This window comes from Scleropages formosus, chromosome 1 (assembly GCF_900964775.1).
Source record: "Scleropages formosus chromosome 1, fSclFor1.1, whole genome shotgun sequence".
NCBI classification, from domain to species: Eukaryota; Metazoa; Chordata; class Actinopteri; order Osteoglossiformes; family Osteoglossidae; genus Scleropages; species Scleropages formosus.
Window position 1 is genome coordinate 41,605,076 of NC_041806.1, and position 15,982 is coordinate 41,621,057.

Below are 15,982 nucleotides of genomic sequence, written 5' to 3' on the forward strand. Positions count from 1 at the left end.
TAGCCCAAAAGTGTCCTGCATCTCTGGGAACTGCTGCAGAAGAGCTGGGAAGGCATTTCATCTAATTTCTTGCTGAAGTGCATTAACTGAATGCCTTGTGAAAGAAGAAATCCATCAAGTGTACTCAAACTTTTGAGTTGTACTCTCTGTATAGAGTCGGAGTTCTGTGAATCTAGAAAGGCCTGAAGAAGTGTGGTCCAGTCTGTGTTCCTAGGTGCAGAGGGGCTTCATCGTTCCAGCAGGTCCCAGCAGCTGGTTCCAGCACACAACTGGGAATTTAAACGACTCACACCCTTGGCTCTCAGCTGCACTCTCCTAAATCCTCTTAATACATTTAGTCAGTGTTGTCGCTTCTTTTCCTTCAAGAGTAAGTGGGCTTCATTTGATTACAAGATCTTCTGAGAGTCTGCTCACCGGGTCTTCAGTAATGAGAGTAATATGAATATCAGTTAATTCGCACTCAGCCTCTAATCAAAAAAGACCTTCAGCGTAGTTTTATCTGTGAAAAGTGATGAGTTCTAATCCGGAAATATTACCTTAAAAAGTTTCAACCAACCACGTTTCTGAAAATCCATCTTCTTAGAAAAGTAAATTGATAGTTTTTCCCCTGAACTTTAAATGATTTAAATATTTCTCTGTTTCTGAAGCATATATACACATGAGCTTGTCCAGAAGGCACTACGGTAAAAACTGGATCTCATCGTCAGGTGTGCATGGCCTTTCAATTGATTTTCTCAAAGTGGATTTCTCTCCTCAATATTTGGAGCTCAAGGAACTTTATTAATCTGATAAATGTTTCAATAGGTTTCGCTATTGGCAACAGGAAGGTACCAGTAATGACTTTGCTTTCTATTTCTACAATCCAGGCCAAGGGTATCTCTACCAGCTACCTTGAGGTCAAGTCATTTGCCTCGTCACTGGATCTTCCGTGGACATCATTTGCTGCTCCTTTCCTGTGAACTGCATTATTTTTTGCATGGTTTCCACACTCGGTAACCATCTGTTGCCGATCACTAAATCTCACTTGTTAATTACCACACATTTGTTTCTCAACTGAATTTTGTAGATTAGACTGAATCGGGATTGCTGTTTGCAAAATTATCTAGGACAAAGTCAAAATTTATGGGCGTGCAAAAGTAATGTGTATTTTTTTTTAGTCAAAATAATGCACCTTCATGTAATAATGGAAGATGAGACAGTTTTGTACGAAGGCCATGAGGGGGCATCCCAAAACTGTCTGTTGCTTGCATGAAGTAATTTTATCATCATTATTTTATTTATTTTATCAGGTATGTACCTCTCACAAATATATATTTATATGTATGCATGTATATACACACACATCGACACTGATCTACGTACAGTATACAGCTTTGAGTATATTACCTTAAAAGATAGTGTTCAAACTATTTTATATGTATTTATTATCTTATCACTTTAACATTCTTGAATTTCTGAGTCATGTGTTAACTGGGGGCTGATTTTATTATTAGCTTGATCTGTGCACTTTGACATGATTCTTTGTGGCCATGGCTCTGTGTTTCAACATAAGCGTTTTTAACCCAAACGCTGTGCGCTGCACCATGTATTCCTGCCTGCGCCACATGCTGTGCGTCGTCAGTTAAATCCAGATTCTGTGTGCTATTTTTAGACAAGGTGCTCAGTAAAATTATTCAGTTGTTTCGACAAAAAATGTGTAATTTGCTACAGCTTTTGCCTGGATTCAACCCTGTCAGGTCCATAGCGCCAGTGAAATAGACAGGCAGTAATTAACCACAAGGAGACGTGGGCTGGGAGCTTCCAGCACATACACAGTGTGTCCGTCTTTGAGAATCTTCAGTAATCATTACACAGCACATTTTTTTCATACATTTTAACAAGTTTTTAGGCTCCTTATCTCCACAGCCCTGACCAGGACAAGCGGTTAATGAAAAAGGATGGATTTTACCCATTTGTACAGCTGGATAAATTAATGATGCGGCTCATTTTAAGGGTCTTGCTTCAGGTTATCACAGCACATACTGCACCCGTGTGTCTTGGTCCCCAAGTCCAGGTTCATTAACCACTGTGCTGGATGCTCCTCTAACAGGATCACACCAGTAAACCACCACTCAGCAAGCTAGTTAACACAAATTTTTACCTTGCATTTCACCATTGAAGAGCACATGAAACAGGTACTAACCGCAGCCGGCAACAGGCCAAAGCTGACCGGATTTTTCCAGATCACATTATGAAAGTAAATGTTTCCCCCTTAAGGCTTCAATACGGCACGCTGACTTTTATATAAAAGTGAATGCTAACGGAAAGTGATGCGACTTCTTCCATGGTGCTGTTACAGCCATTAAAGAGTCACACAATGTCGATGCCCAAGAGCCCTTTCGCAGCCATTGTTTCTGAGCCCTGTTGCTGGGGACCCACTCGGTATGCTGGTATTCATTCTGTCTTAGTTCTTTTCATGTTTTCATTAGACACATTCATGGGGAGGCTATGGAAATGTGATATGAATAGACTCAAAATTATAATACAGCCTCTTTGCAGGGAATCATAGTGGAGACAAAGGGGGGTGGGGTGGATCTAAAACAAACAAATAAAAGAAAGGAAAATGTAAAGCAGAGAAGAATGCCGGAATAATGTCAGAAGTCACCCGGGAGTGGAGTTTAATTTGTATTTGTCACCAAAGACATAAAGCTGCTCATGACAATAAAACATTCATATTTATTGATATTCATAGATATTGGTGTGAGATGCTGGGAGGAGAAACGTTTTATGACCTGTTACTCTGCACTAGAAATAAAATGGCCCTTGAAGCACAGAAAGGTATCGGCGTTATGGAGTCAAACCATGTAATTCCATAGCCTCCAGTTTGCACCGAGAATCTTCTTTATTGCTACAGCGTGAAGCGGCCGGCGGCCAGTCCAGGAGAAGCGGGCCTTGTCTCTCCCGTCACAAAGCAGAGAAGAGGAGCTTCGGAGCAGGTCTTGCCGGTGTAATCCATGGCTGCAAGGGAGGTATAAAACCCTCCAGTCGTGCAACAGAAGTGGGGCCAAATCCTTCCAACTCCAAATCTCCAAACATCTCAGCACCTTCTCTGCAGTCGTGGAAGTAGTGCGCGCTGGGTGTAGGAGCCTGCTCCTTGTGGGCCGTGACATACTGTATGCTAATGTCAGTTCCAGCTGAGCTCATAATTACTTAGTCCTGCTCTGGATTTTGTTTCACTGCAGTGCACTGTTGAAACTGCATTAAACAGGTTGTGCCAGTTGAGAATGAGCAATTGCTTTTTACTGCCTTTCAATCAAACTACATTTTTGGAAAACCTTTGTGTGTACATAGAACATCATTACACACAGTAATAGATATGTTGAATTTATTTGCTCATTTGTGAAACTGAACCAGAACACAACAAAGTAGTATTTTATTTTGTTTTTATTAGTGTTACAGTATCAACCCTTTGAGAGCTTAGAAAATAGCAGTTGTTCAGTAATTGAAAGAATTAGCATTATATCAATAAAAAATATTGTCCTCATGTTTTCAGCATTTAGTTGGATATTCCTTGGTTTACAGGAGAGCAGTTTCGCACCACTGGAAAGCAATGGTGATTCGTCAGAGGATACATTTGGCTTAACATGGAGTCATGTATCACATGTAATTAAAATTCTGTTCAAGGCCGAATAATTAGTAACAAATACCCAGCACAGCCGACACCATTTTTGTTTTTTTTTTGCATCATGTGAAGATCAGGGTTTCCCACCCCAGCTGTAGTACTCAAGTAAGATTTTCTAGTGGTCTGTCTCCTGTAAATACTTTATGAGGAGGTTTTAAAAAGAAGAATTTATCTGAATTAAAGACCACTTCACGTGGTGTAAGTCACTCACCAGGAGACCTCACAGTGTGGGAGAAATTGAGATGTTCTGCTCCACACAACACATCACGTGACTTTACACCAAGAATGGTGGCCTCCCTTACTTGTCTCCCCATCATCAGATGGCGGCCAGATGCAGGTGTTTACAGTTTTGAGCAGAAACAAATCATAGATTACGACACTAATCCTCAGAAACATTAAATGTACTCAACACTATTATCTTGATAGGGTCACAATCATATGATGTCATATCCGAAGGGGGGTATGGTACGTGTATACTGTACTCGTCAAGCACGAAGGAAAACCAATGTATCCATAAAAGCCAGGTATCTTGGGGGCTTCTCGATAAAGTCTATAACAACTAAACATTTTATCTGTTTTAATGCCAAAGAGATCAATACCTATTTGAACGAACAGGTGCAATTTATGAGGCCCAATTTAACAACGCAGACAGATTCTCGGCTCTAGCTCGGAGTTATACTCTGATGCTGATGGATTTAATGAGTTCAGCAGTTCTGGAAACAACAAAAGAAAGATCAATGGGAGAAAAGAGCCTGCACAGGGCTGGAGTCTGGATGGAGATCCGAATCACAAAGGGAGAGGCGCGTGAGAAGCTGCTGCCCGCGTGGAAATCGGTCAACAGCCTTTGCCATCTACAGCAGGATCCTACTTTAGATCAGCCCCAGGAGTTCAGTGCTGGATCCCATGAGGCCATGAAACAAACAAGAGACACATAAAGAGTTAACGGTTGGTGTGCACGCTGCACCTTGAAGAAGCACAGCTCGAGATGACCACAGAGTAAATGACATGTTAATTCAGGAGTACTATGGTACCTGATTATCATCCCTCTTCCAACTCTGTGGCTCTCTTTGTGTTTGTTGACCTTCCCAGCCTTTATTAGGACTGCTTCAGCTTCTCTCCCCAGTCCAAAGCTCTGATCTAAATAAACCATAATTACCTGTGGTCATCTGCTATAAATGCACCTTTTTCTCTCTGTTTCAGTCTGCACAAGATGGACCGCGTAACTGGTCCTTTTTGTTTTTTCCCTTTCTTGGCTGTCCGCTTCCTTTCCCGTTATCACATCCGCTAATGGCTCTGGTTCTTTCTGTGCCTTAAAAATGCTTTTGCTTTCTTTCATCTGTTGTTTCTCTTGTGTTTCCAGACCTGAACCTAATGCTTCCCTTCAACCAACTTGCTCTTCTGCTCTCAGCCTTCAATTTGGCTCCCTTCCTGTATCCACCAGTTTTTTCAAAGTTACTCTGTCTGATCTCACATCTTCTCTTTCCTCAAAAGTCAAACTTTCCTTTAAAGAGTTCTCATCAAAACGTATACTGTGCACTGAGCCCACCGAATAGCTTCAACTCCATAATGGAGTCTCTCTGCAGAGTACCAGCAGCAGGTACCGTAATGCTTAGATCTGTTGCTTTCCAGTTGAGGGCCTGGGTTCAAACCCCTGCTCCTGCTGTAATACCACTGAACAAGGTCCTTACCCTTAATTGCTCCAGAAAAAATTGCCCAGCTGTTTAAATTATTCCAAGTACATTAGTGTAGAATCATAATAGAGTAAGTTGCTTTGGAGAAAAATGTCAGCCCACTCAATAAATAAATCTGCACTGTTTATTATCTGGGTCCACTTGATGCTCCAGTACCACTGTCACACACTTTTGTAAGTCTTTCTTTTTGCACACGTTCAGTATAAAGTCATTACTCTCTTCTGGCACCGTGAAAATCACTGCGCTGTTCTTTGTCACACAGCCGTCATTGTTTTCCTGTTTTTGTAAGCCTTTCCTTTGTCTTGGCGACCCTTCCGCCTTTCAAAGGCTTCAGAAACACAATCGTGCCTGTCCCCGGCTCTAAGGGTTCCCCCGATTCAGCTCCAACCTGCACCTCTTTTAAAGACTTCCGACTTGGAGCTGGTGTTTTAAAGAACTGTGATTTTTTTTTTTCGGTTCTAATAACCTATTATTTTGTTGCCCCAGGCAGACACTTTTCTTCAGCTTTTATTTAACAAGAGCTCTATTGAATTTCTTGCATATTCTTCCCTCCTTGAATTCTTCTCTACCCTAATTTGAGCCATTGAGAAAGGGTGTATCACACTTAATGGTTTGCAGCACGCCTGACCTGGTCAGGGTGCTTTGAAGGTGCAGGATGTGTGCTCTTCCGACACGTCCATCTGAGAATAGGGTTGCTCTTCCCCGGACAACGCAGAGGACGAGACGGAAGCGCCCATTAGAGCGAGGGAATCTCCCGCTGCTCCCGACTCAAAACCTGCAGACACCTCCGTTTTCCAGCCGTCAGGGAGAGTGCGTCGATCACCTAGGCGAAGATTACAGACAAGTGCTTTCATGTTCTTTCCAATAAAGAGAGCCACCGTTTCATATCTGAAAGTGTTCTCGTATTATACCAGTTATTAGCTCCTGCATGGGTTACCACTACAGTTGGGACAGATTTTAAAATCTCATTTTTTATTCACAAGGCACTGGAGGGTTTAGCCCCTGCCTATTTATTACAACTCATAAATATGTACAAGGCAGAGCACATGTTTTGATCACAGGAACTTAATTTAATTCACGTGCTATATCTGTCTCACAGTGCCTGGGTGGTGCGAGGGGATGTGGGTTCGATCCCTGCTCAGTTTGTTCTCCCCGTGTCTGCGTGGGTTTCCGCTGGGTGCTCTGGTTTCCTCCCACAGTCCAAAGACATGCTGTTCAGGTTCCCCCATAGTGTGTGAGTGACAGAGTGTGTTCCATTGATGTATGGATGAGCGACCCAGTGTAAGTAGTGTATCTAGCAGTGTAAGTCACCTTGTTGAATAAGGTGTGTGGGCTGGTAACACTACAGAGAGTTCATTGGATGTCGCTTTGGAGAAAAGCATCTGCTAAGTCAATACATCTAAATGTACATGTAATTCCAACAATAAATAAATAGCCTCGAAAGGTACCTGCCTGGCAGATGGTGAACACCTCCGAAGGACCATCCGGGTTGTGTGCGAGGGGTACAATCCCACAGATGGGGTGCGGAAGGAATCGAGGTCAGACAACCAGGGGCTCGACAACTCAAGAAGAGCAAATGCAGAAGTCGGGTGCAGGTCGCGCACTTGAAGGCGATTGGAAATAACTGGAGGCTTGGCTTGGCACCTCGACACGGAACAAAGTTTCCTGCGTGAGCTGCAGCTTATGAAAGGGCCCGAGTGAGCCATACCCTCATGTCTGCCGTCTCGCTCGAAGGAATGCGCCGCGGCTCCTCGGTCCCCGCGGAGGTGCTGCTGCCCCCTGCCGCCTGCCCGTTCGCATCCCAGGAAGGGCGTAACACAAAAGTGACCTGCACAAGAATGTTAAAGGTCAGAGCCTTCCCACTAATCGCTCTCATTTCCGCATTATGAGCTGCTGACCACTGCATCTTTCAAAATCTAGCGCTCAGCTCGTTGGAGGGAACAGTCGTACGCATGCGTACATCTTCACAAATGTTCCAGAATAATTGTACACGTGTAGACATACGGCTTCTTTTTATATCTTGTGCCCTTGTTAGGCAAAACTCAAGAGCTCTTTAACTACTGTTATCATTTCCACTGCTTGTAGCGCTGATGTAACAGCCAGGACAAAAAAAAACGTGGTGGACTTAAGCCGTTGTCCTCGATGCCAAGTTTTTCCTCGTCAGCTCAAGCCAACAATATAGCTCAAAGTCCACTTTCGGTGTTTTCGTACCATATTGTTACGCGCAGAGCCAGTACTCGTTTAAAGGCATCACACAAATGGACGCTGAAACACATTGCTTGGAGTGGCCTGTTCTGGTTGGAGCTGATGGATGCTATTTGACCCCTTGCTGTGGCCCCTTGCTGTGACCCCGGCGTGACCCGAGTACAATGATGCACACACCTGACCCTTGGCAGAGAGTGAGATATGCGTGGCCCTTTCCAGCAATCACAAGCTTTTGGACAGGATGCGGGACAAAAGGCGTGAAAGCATGTGCGGAAAGGCCTCATCCCGTGGGCCTCCTTGCACTCTTACATCTGTGCACTTTGCCATCGCCACTGGTACGAAACTTGCCCGAGATAAAAATAAGCACGGAACATTAATGCCGTGGCCAGTCCCGTTGTCCCTGTGGCTGCACCCAATCTCTCCATGACTCCATGCTTGGAAGAAATGAACTGAAGGCAAGTTCAGTGATGTCTTCGTCACTGCGTTACTCTCATTGTTCACACACAAACTTTGTGGTCATTGTTGGGTGATCGCATCGTACTTGTTGTGTATTCAGTGCACAATGTTTTCAGCATACAGGGGAGTGTGGTGGCGCAGGAGGTTCGTCCTGTGCCTGCTTGCTGGGGGTTTCGAGTCCCGCTTGGGGTGCCTTGTGATGGACTGGCGTCCCATCCTGGGCGTGTCCCCTTCCCCTTCAGCCTTGGGCCCTGTGTTGCCGGGTCGGGCTCCGGTTCGCTGTGACCCCACTCGGGACAAGCGGCTTCAGTCAATGTGTGTGTGTGTTTTGAGCATTTACTTGAAAATTGCTCTTGTTTTTGTTACTGAACCGATATTGTGCCAAGTGTAGCTGCATGGTGCGAATTCTGTTAATTGTAGCAAACGTCTTAATTAGGGGCATTTATCATTTTAATGTTTTCCTAAGTCCCACTCACAAGCTTTTAGATTTGAAGCAATTAGGTTTCAGCATGGTTTCTGCTGCCGGCGTTCATCATTTTCCTGCGTAAATTCCCACATTAAATAATTCAAGAACCGTCACGTTTTGGAAATTCTACTGACTCGTGAAAAACCGTTGACCTGTCAGTCAAAGGCAGCACCACAAAGGCTCCGGTCTGACAGAGGGGTTTGGAGCCACACTGCAATAACTAAGAACAAATATAGGTTTGTTAAGGAGGAGAGGCTGAGACATGACCTTTACCGACCGTGACGTTCAAACAGAATCTTGATGGAGAGGAGAAGGCGCTCCGTTGTCTCAATTTCAATGTGGCAGAGACAAAGCAGCTCTTGAGGAGACCAAATCTTCCCTGATAACCTCAATGTTTTCACCCAAGATCATTGCGAGATGATGTATTGCCATTGTTTCTATGACCTTCTCATCGAGTAATATTTTACTGGACCACTTACCCAAAACCTTGGTCTCTTGTCTCTCCTTACTTCAAGGACTCCTGTTGAGATTCATATTTATGTAACAAGCTGCTAAGACCTTAAAGGGTCTCCTCTTCTCTTCCCATCGCCACAAGAATATCTTATACCCATGAGAAACAGGGGATCCATATCCTTTCTTATTCTATTTTTTTCTCCATAAAGCAAAGTTGTTTCCGTTGCCAAGGAGAGGCACGTTTCCCTTCTTGGATATTTCTGAGAACAGCAAAATCATTTTTCTAGGAAGTGGGCAGAAATCAGGCACTTATCTTCTGGCATCGGTGCGGTGCCACTTATTTTCCTGGTCGCTCTTTTATTTTTGTGTTTATTTGCCTCATAATTTCAATAGCAGCAATTACCGTCTGGCAAAGCAGTAAACGGAGTAACTTGCTTTTAATTTCCGTGAGAAGAACCTCGGTAGCAACATCTTTTTGTTTTTGACAGATCAAGAATGTCTGCGCTTGTCTTCCCTCGAGCGTTCTGTGTACCCATTTCCTATCTTTCTTCTTTCAGATTGGTTTGCAGTGTGATCTTATCGGTGGATGAATTAGATGTTCTCCGCAGTCAGGAGCTGCTGAAAGTGCAGTTTGTTTTCGCGAATGACACGGTAATTGAAGTTAATTTCTTAATGTGCTTACTGTGTTTCGATGACTTACGAGCCAAGGAAATTCTCGAGTGTGAGTGGAAAGGCGAAGAGGAGGTAACTCACCTTCATCCTGCTAATTCGATGAAAAAAGTATTTGCAGTCATTGCAACTTTCAGGCATGACTTTTTACATCGGGGTTAAAGTACATGTGTACTAGTTCTGCACATCAGGGCATCGGGTGGCATGGCATATTGGTTCGAGTCGTCACCTTGTAATCAAAGGACTCGGGTTCGAATGCCTGCTCCTGCTTCAGCACCCTCAAGCAGTGTACTTACCCCAAATTAAGAGTGAAATGTCCCCTCGAATAAATGGTCAATTCACTGTAATAATTGAAATACATAACTGTAGCTGGGGGGGGCGTGGTGGCACAGCGGGTTTGGCCGGGTCCTGCTCTTTGGTGGGTCTGGGGTTCGAGTCCCGCTGGGGGTGCCTTGTGATGGACTGGCGTCCTGCCCTGGGTGCATCCCCTCCCTCTCCAGCCTTGCGCCCTGTGTTGTTGAGTTAGGCTCAGATTTGCCACGACCCCCCCCTTGGGACAAGCGGTGTGTGTGTGTGTGTAATTGTAGGTGGTACAGTACACAAACTAACTTTGGAGAAAGCATGAGCTAAAAGAAAAAATAATAACATGTTTGTGTGCCAGCCAGCTTGGCCTTTCAAAGACCAAGTATTCAGGCGAACAGACCATGAATGCACTCGCTACTTGAAACCCATCAGCATGTTTATTATGAGCCACACTGGATTCTATGAATCCGTTAATGTGTCTACATCAGTCATCAGCAGCGATACTTTTCAGAAGTGCTCAGAACCGCAAAACTATGCGGCTTTGTCATTAATATCCCATTTGCAGGTTTCCCAGGTGTGCCGAGTTGACAGCATGCCTTACGTGCGTTTGTGCCTTTGCTCTAATTGCCTCTCTTTGTAAATAAGCGTTACTTCCTCCTCCCGTTCGCTTCATTTGGTTCTGCATTCCCTTTCCATCCCTATCCGATGCGACGCCTTTCCGATGAGCCGCCGACTGCAGGAGTCGTTTTTGCGATTCGATTCGGGCAGGTTTAAATTAAAGTCGGATTTTCCTCCTTTCTCTTTATAGCGCACGTAATTGCGCTTCAGTGAGATGACAGGCCTGTTTTCTTAGCAGACGAGTAAAAGTGAAATATTGCGTCTTTGTTTGAAAGAATCGCAGGGTGGGGAAGCGGGTGCGTGAGGAGAAGAATGGCACGTGCTGAGATACATATGAGTAGCAGTCCACGTCCATCAGTCTCTGTGACAAACCGCTCGTGCGGTGTACTTTGTGGGTCTGCTGGGTGACGCTCTGAGGCTAACGGAAGGATTGAGGATGGATGTGGATTCATGGATCCCTTATCATTAACCACTTGTCCCGTGCAGGGTCCTGGTGGTCCGGAGCCTATCCTGAAAGCATAGTGCACAAAGCTGAGTACTTCCTGGATGGGACACCAGTTCATCAAAGATCAATTGCACACATACACGTTCACTCGGACAAACACGCAGTACTGGCAATTTAGAGTAAGAATCAATGCAATCAATTTCAATAACTGCTTGTCCCGATCAGGGTCCTGGCAATCAGGAGCCTATCCCGGAAGTACTGGGTCCAAGGTCGGTGTGTGTATACCCCGGACGGGACGTCAGTCCATCACAGGGTTGCCGCATATGTGCACGCTCAATCACCCATTCACGTGCTACGGGCAATTTAGCATCACCAATTCACCTGAACTGCATGTCTTTAGACTGTGGGAGGAAACCAGAGCATTTGGATTACATCCATGTGAGCCCAGGGAATGTCCCAATCCATACTGTAAATAAATACCAATAATTCACATGACAGTGCTTCATTCCCCTGGTCTGCATGTAATGTTTCACACAATCCTCCTCCTGGGAAGAAGAGCTGTTCTGCAGAATATTGATATTAATGGAACGAGGTGCTGCTTTCCACTAACAGGGGAAGGGAATGTCTTCAGTCTTTGTTAATACACTGCACTTTTTTTCTCATGCCTTTCTCAGAATTTGCTCGCTCAGGAGCGTTAGAGTAGTCTTTTTCACGGCTAAATGCTATGGAGAATAATTACTGTTATTATGAGGTAATTCAGCAGATGGCCTTGTACCAGGGAAATAACAGACTGCATTAATATATTCACACATAGAAATATTTTTTTTTTTTTTTAAATCATCTAACGGTTTTAATTCTTATGACAGTGCAATGATGACAGTCTGTGCAAAAGACAATTTATGTGCTGTTGCGCTGTGCGTAATTTATTCACTTGGCCGCCGCTTTTATGGCAGAGAATTTAAACTACGCTTTCGGTGCTTTTTATGCTTTACCATTCAAACAGCGGGATATTTACTGAATAAACCGAGTGGCCTGTTTTAACCTCGAACAAGTTTAACTGTCTGTCTTAAAGGTACAACGGCAGCACGTGTCTCCGTGGCTCCCAGGCTGGGAATGGACCTGTAACCTCCTGGTCAAACTCTAAAAGCGTGGCTTCACGCTGCTGCCCTGCGTCGTTCACTCTGGAATTTGTATTCGCGAGAAAAGATATTTGTGGCAGTTAATGGGTTCGAAGATGTCTCCTAAGTGCCCTGTCCGAGCTGGAGAAGTTGAGTTATGAGCACAGCGGTTTCATTCAGAGTCACTGGGGGGGGGTGCAGCGAGTAAAGCGCGCCGTGAACCCGGCACGGTCGAGGTGATGTTCTTCACTCTGAAATGCGATGGCCTGATGTCAGTGACGAAGGAGAAGGAAATGATGTGTTAACTCCTCTGCTGAAATAACCGCAAGCTTTTTATCCGACCCGGGCCTGAAAAATCCCCTGAATATCTCAGCGCGACCATTTATTCGTTCGTTGCCAATAATCTGTGGGCCCAGCGTAGGGGGTCCAGAGTGTGTCCCAGAAGCGTGGGGCAGAGTACACCCAGGACAGTAAGGCAGCCCACTGCACGGCAATCACACACACACACACACACACACACACACACACACACACACACACACACACAAACTGAGTCCTGAATTCCCCGGGACCACATACCTTTGTACTGTGGGAGGAAATGGGACCCCCAGGGAAAGCCTCACAAACACGATGAGAATCTGCAATCTCCACAGGTCACCAAGATGGATTCAAACTCGTGTCCAAATCCACAGCCCAAGAGCTGGGAGGCATCAGCACAAGCCCCACTGCACCACCGTGCCGCTCGTGATCAGTTAAGGTGTCGCCATCTCCTTTGACCCAGTCCACTGCAAAACGCTGGAAAGCAATGAGCATAAATGTGCAAAACAGGCAGCAGTGGAGCTAAATATCTGAGGCCAGGACAGATGTGGGTGGAACCAAGAGCAGAGCTTTATTTGATGTCACAATCATGAGGCAGATGCAGGATGAAGCGGTGCAGAGGCAGGAAATGTTGCGTGCCGGGTTGCTGGAGCGGAGACTGGGTGTCTGTGCAGGGGGGGAAGCATGAGGGCGGTCCGCGTTCATCAGGAGGGTCGAGGTCCAGGGTCCGTTCGAGGTTCAAGCTGAATCGTGGTCGAGGTCCGAAGCGATGTCCGATCCCATGGTCCAATGAAGAACAGGAGTCGAGTTCAAATCGCAATCCGAAGCCAAGGTCGGGGATCCCGTTTACTCGGAGGTTGTCGACGTGAAAGGATTGCAAGGGAGGCATGTGATTTCTAAGAGATTCCGCAATCTTTCTGCGGTGGCTGGATGTCCTCTGTCCCTTTCCTTTACGTTTGGTTGTCTGGGGGCGGGACAGAGGCAGCCGGAAATATATTAAGGGCGTACTTCATATAAGTTATTAGTTAACCACTTTGGGGCTTATACCAGTTACCAAACGGTTAATACGTTGGCCTACAGACGAAATTACTATAGAGCCCCGGGGGGGAACGTGGCAGTAAATCTCAGTCCGCTTTAATTACCGAGTGTCGGCCGGGCGGCTCTTCCGGGCTGACTGCAGTATGGACTAATCCATCATTAATTACGTCATCGTTTGTGACACCTCTGATTGTTTGGGGATGAAATTACAAAACAAAGTTCTCACCGGCCTCCTTCTTACGAAGGCCGAAAGCAAGCTTCCCGGCCGTCCCCGCTCAGCCGTCAGTTACGGCAGCTGGCGGCGATCGCAAGTTCCTGTTCCGTCAGCGTGACACCAGATGCTGGAATTTATTTCTGCCTTATCAGAAGCAGGTTTAGCTGTTGGTTGCTTCCTCTTATTGTTTACTTAGCTGACATCTTTGCCTAAGGCAACTGACTACTTACGATGATTTTCCCAGTCATACAGTTGTGTAACTTTTACTGTATCAGATCAGAGTAAGCACCTTGCTCAAGGGTACTGCAGCAGGAGCAGGGATTTAAATCCAGGTTCACGGAGGGCAAGGTGACAGCACTATCCCCCGCACCGCCGTCTGCCCTCCGCGGACCCGCGCCTTACACCCCGGGGGAGTGTTTCGCTCAGCGGTGACATGCGCTCATCGCCTGTGCACCGACACCAGAGCGCATCGATTCACGTGTACTTTCATACCCTGTCCCATTTCATTCACACGCTTTCCACATTCATCTGAGGATTGAACAATAACAAATACTTTTTGTGGAGTACTTTGGTGGAGAAAGGATCAGGTGAACGTTCTGCCGTCTGAGGAAGACACAAACCGCCCCTGTTAAACAAAAATGGTTTTCGGTCTCCTGCCTGTATATACGTGGGGAGCACGGTGGCGTGGTAGGTTCAGCCAGTTACCGCTGCGTGTTCTTTCTTGTGATGGACTGGCGTCTCGCCCAGGGTGTGTCGCCTCCCCCGTTGGCCTTGCGCCCTGTGTTGTCAGGTGAGGCTCCTGCTTGCCATGACCCTGCTTGGGACAAGTGCTTGTTCACAATGGATGGATGGATGGATGATTGGATGGATGATTGGATGGATATTCTGTTTGAATACATGTAGATGGTGCTATTTATCTGTGAAAGCTGCCATACTGCACCTTTTCTGTCTATGAACCAACCAGCCACATACATCCAGCTTCAGTGGAGCGAAAGAGAGGTGTGAGACATGGAGACGTCCAACGGTGAAAATGCGGTCACGGTTTTCGGGGAAATTTATGATGTTTGCAGGGCAGACTTTGAAGAACACATACCTTCCCCTGTCAGGAAAGCATAACAGTGGAAAGGTACCAACTTGACAGGTGTGTGTTGAAAACAGAATCGTGCCTCGATTTATTGATCCCGACATGAGTCAGAAGTAGCCCTCGGTCCCACAGCTCCAGCGCCTCGGGATCTCATGGCAATGTTTGCCTTTTTGTTGCTAAAGAGGGGAAAAAAAGCCAAGCTGGGCCATTTTTACATGTCGATTGCTGTGAATATGAATTACGGCAACGGCATCTGCGAAATTCACATTGCACGTTCCCGTGAGCGCGTAGCGAAAATCCGAATCGTCGTCGCGAAAGTTATCCGCGCACAAACGGGTGCGTGTTTTTGTCTGAAATAAAAATGAACGGCGCGATGCCAAAGGACGGGCCCTCTGCGACAGGATCCGGCTTAAGCGTCAGACGTAATTTGAAAGAGACGCGTATGGGTGCAAACCTTGCGAAGACAGATTTGAAACAGCTTGTCTGGCCTGCTCTAATTTCAGCGTGAGCGTTTCGCACAGACAAGTCCATTATCGCACCACTCACTTGTCTGTAGTAAAACATTATCTCATTTGCAGCCGGTATCTCCTTTCCGGTTTTAGCAAATCCTTAAGTGCCGAGAAGTGCGTATTTGATGTGGAGATCCAAATTGTCCTAGGAAGGATTAGGCTTTAGAGTGAAACGTTGCCTATAAGTTTTAGTTTTGCTGTCCGTTCTTCTTGTACGTATTAAGCGAGGTTAGCAAAGAAAGCTGAACGCAGTTAAAATACACTTGATGGTTTAATGCATATTGGGCAAAGTCTGTGCCGTGTCGGAATGTTCTGGAATTTTGCACCTTAATGAAAATAATAGTTGCCCCTTGATGACAATAATTTTGGGAATCATCCTGACCTTACTTTGGAACAACGAGATTGACGCCGCTCTCTATTTAACGTGATGAAACGGGTTTTAAAAAAAAAAAAAACCGCAAGTCATGCACGTCTATGGAACAGCTGATGTACGCAGCGACTTTTTAGCCGGTTTAATTCCTCAAATGTAAAAACACATTTTACATGATGGGGAAGAACAAGTTTTAAAAAAATGACCCTCAGATCTTGTGCGGCCACAGATTTGTAGGGAGCGTTTTTACGGCGACCGCAGTTTGCCAAATGGAAGAGCCGTGGGGTGAACTCCAGCAGCAGGACTCCATTAGTATGTCTACCCTTAACGGTATTCTGGATGTGGAGACAGATAGGATATCGTC

General features: G+C 45.6%; 1 long non-coding RNA gene across 2 annotated transcripts in view; it reads right to left on the reverse strand.

Moving 5' to 3' along the window:
* Positions 1-2,441: 2,441 nt before the first annotated feature.
* Positions 2,442-15,982, reverse strand: part of LOC108929305 (uncharacterized) — a 29,385-nt gene continuing 15,844 nt past the window's right edge. Inside the window, exons 1-3 of one of the 2 annotated variants that reach the window (XR_001965736.2) lie at positions 12,665-12,932; positions 6,801-7,180; positions 2,442-6,175 (exon numbers count right to left, since the gene is read on the reverse strand). This is a non-coding gene — a long non-coding RNA (uncharacterized LOC108929305). Of the gene's footprint in view, positions 6,176-6,800; positions 7,181-12,664; positions 12,933-15,982 lie in introns of those variants that run through there. The other variant, XR_001965735.2, reaches the window with a different exon arrangement.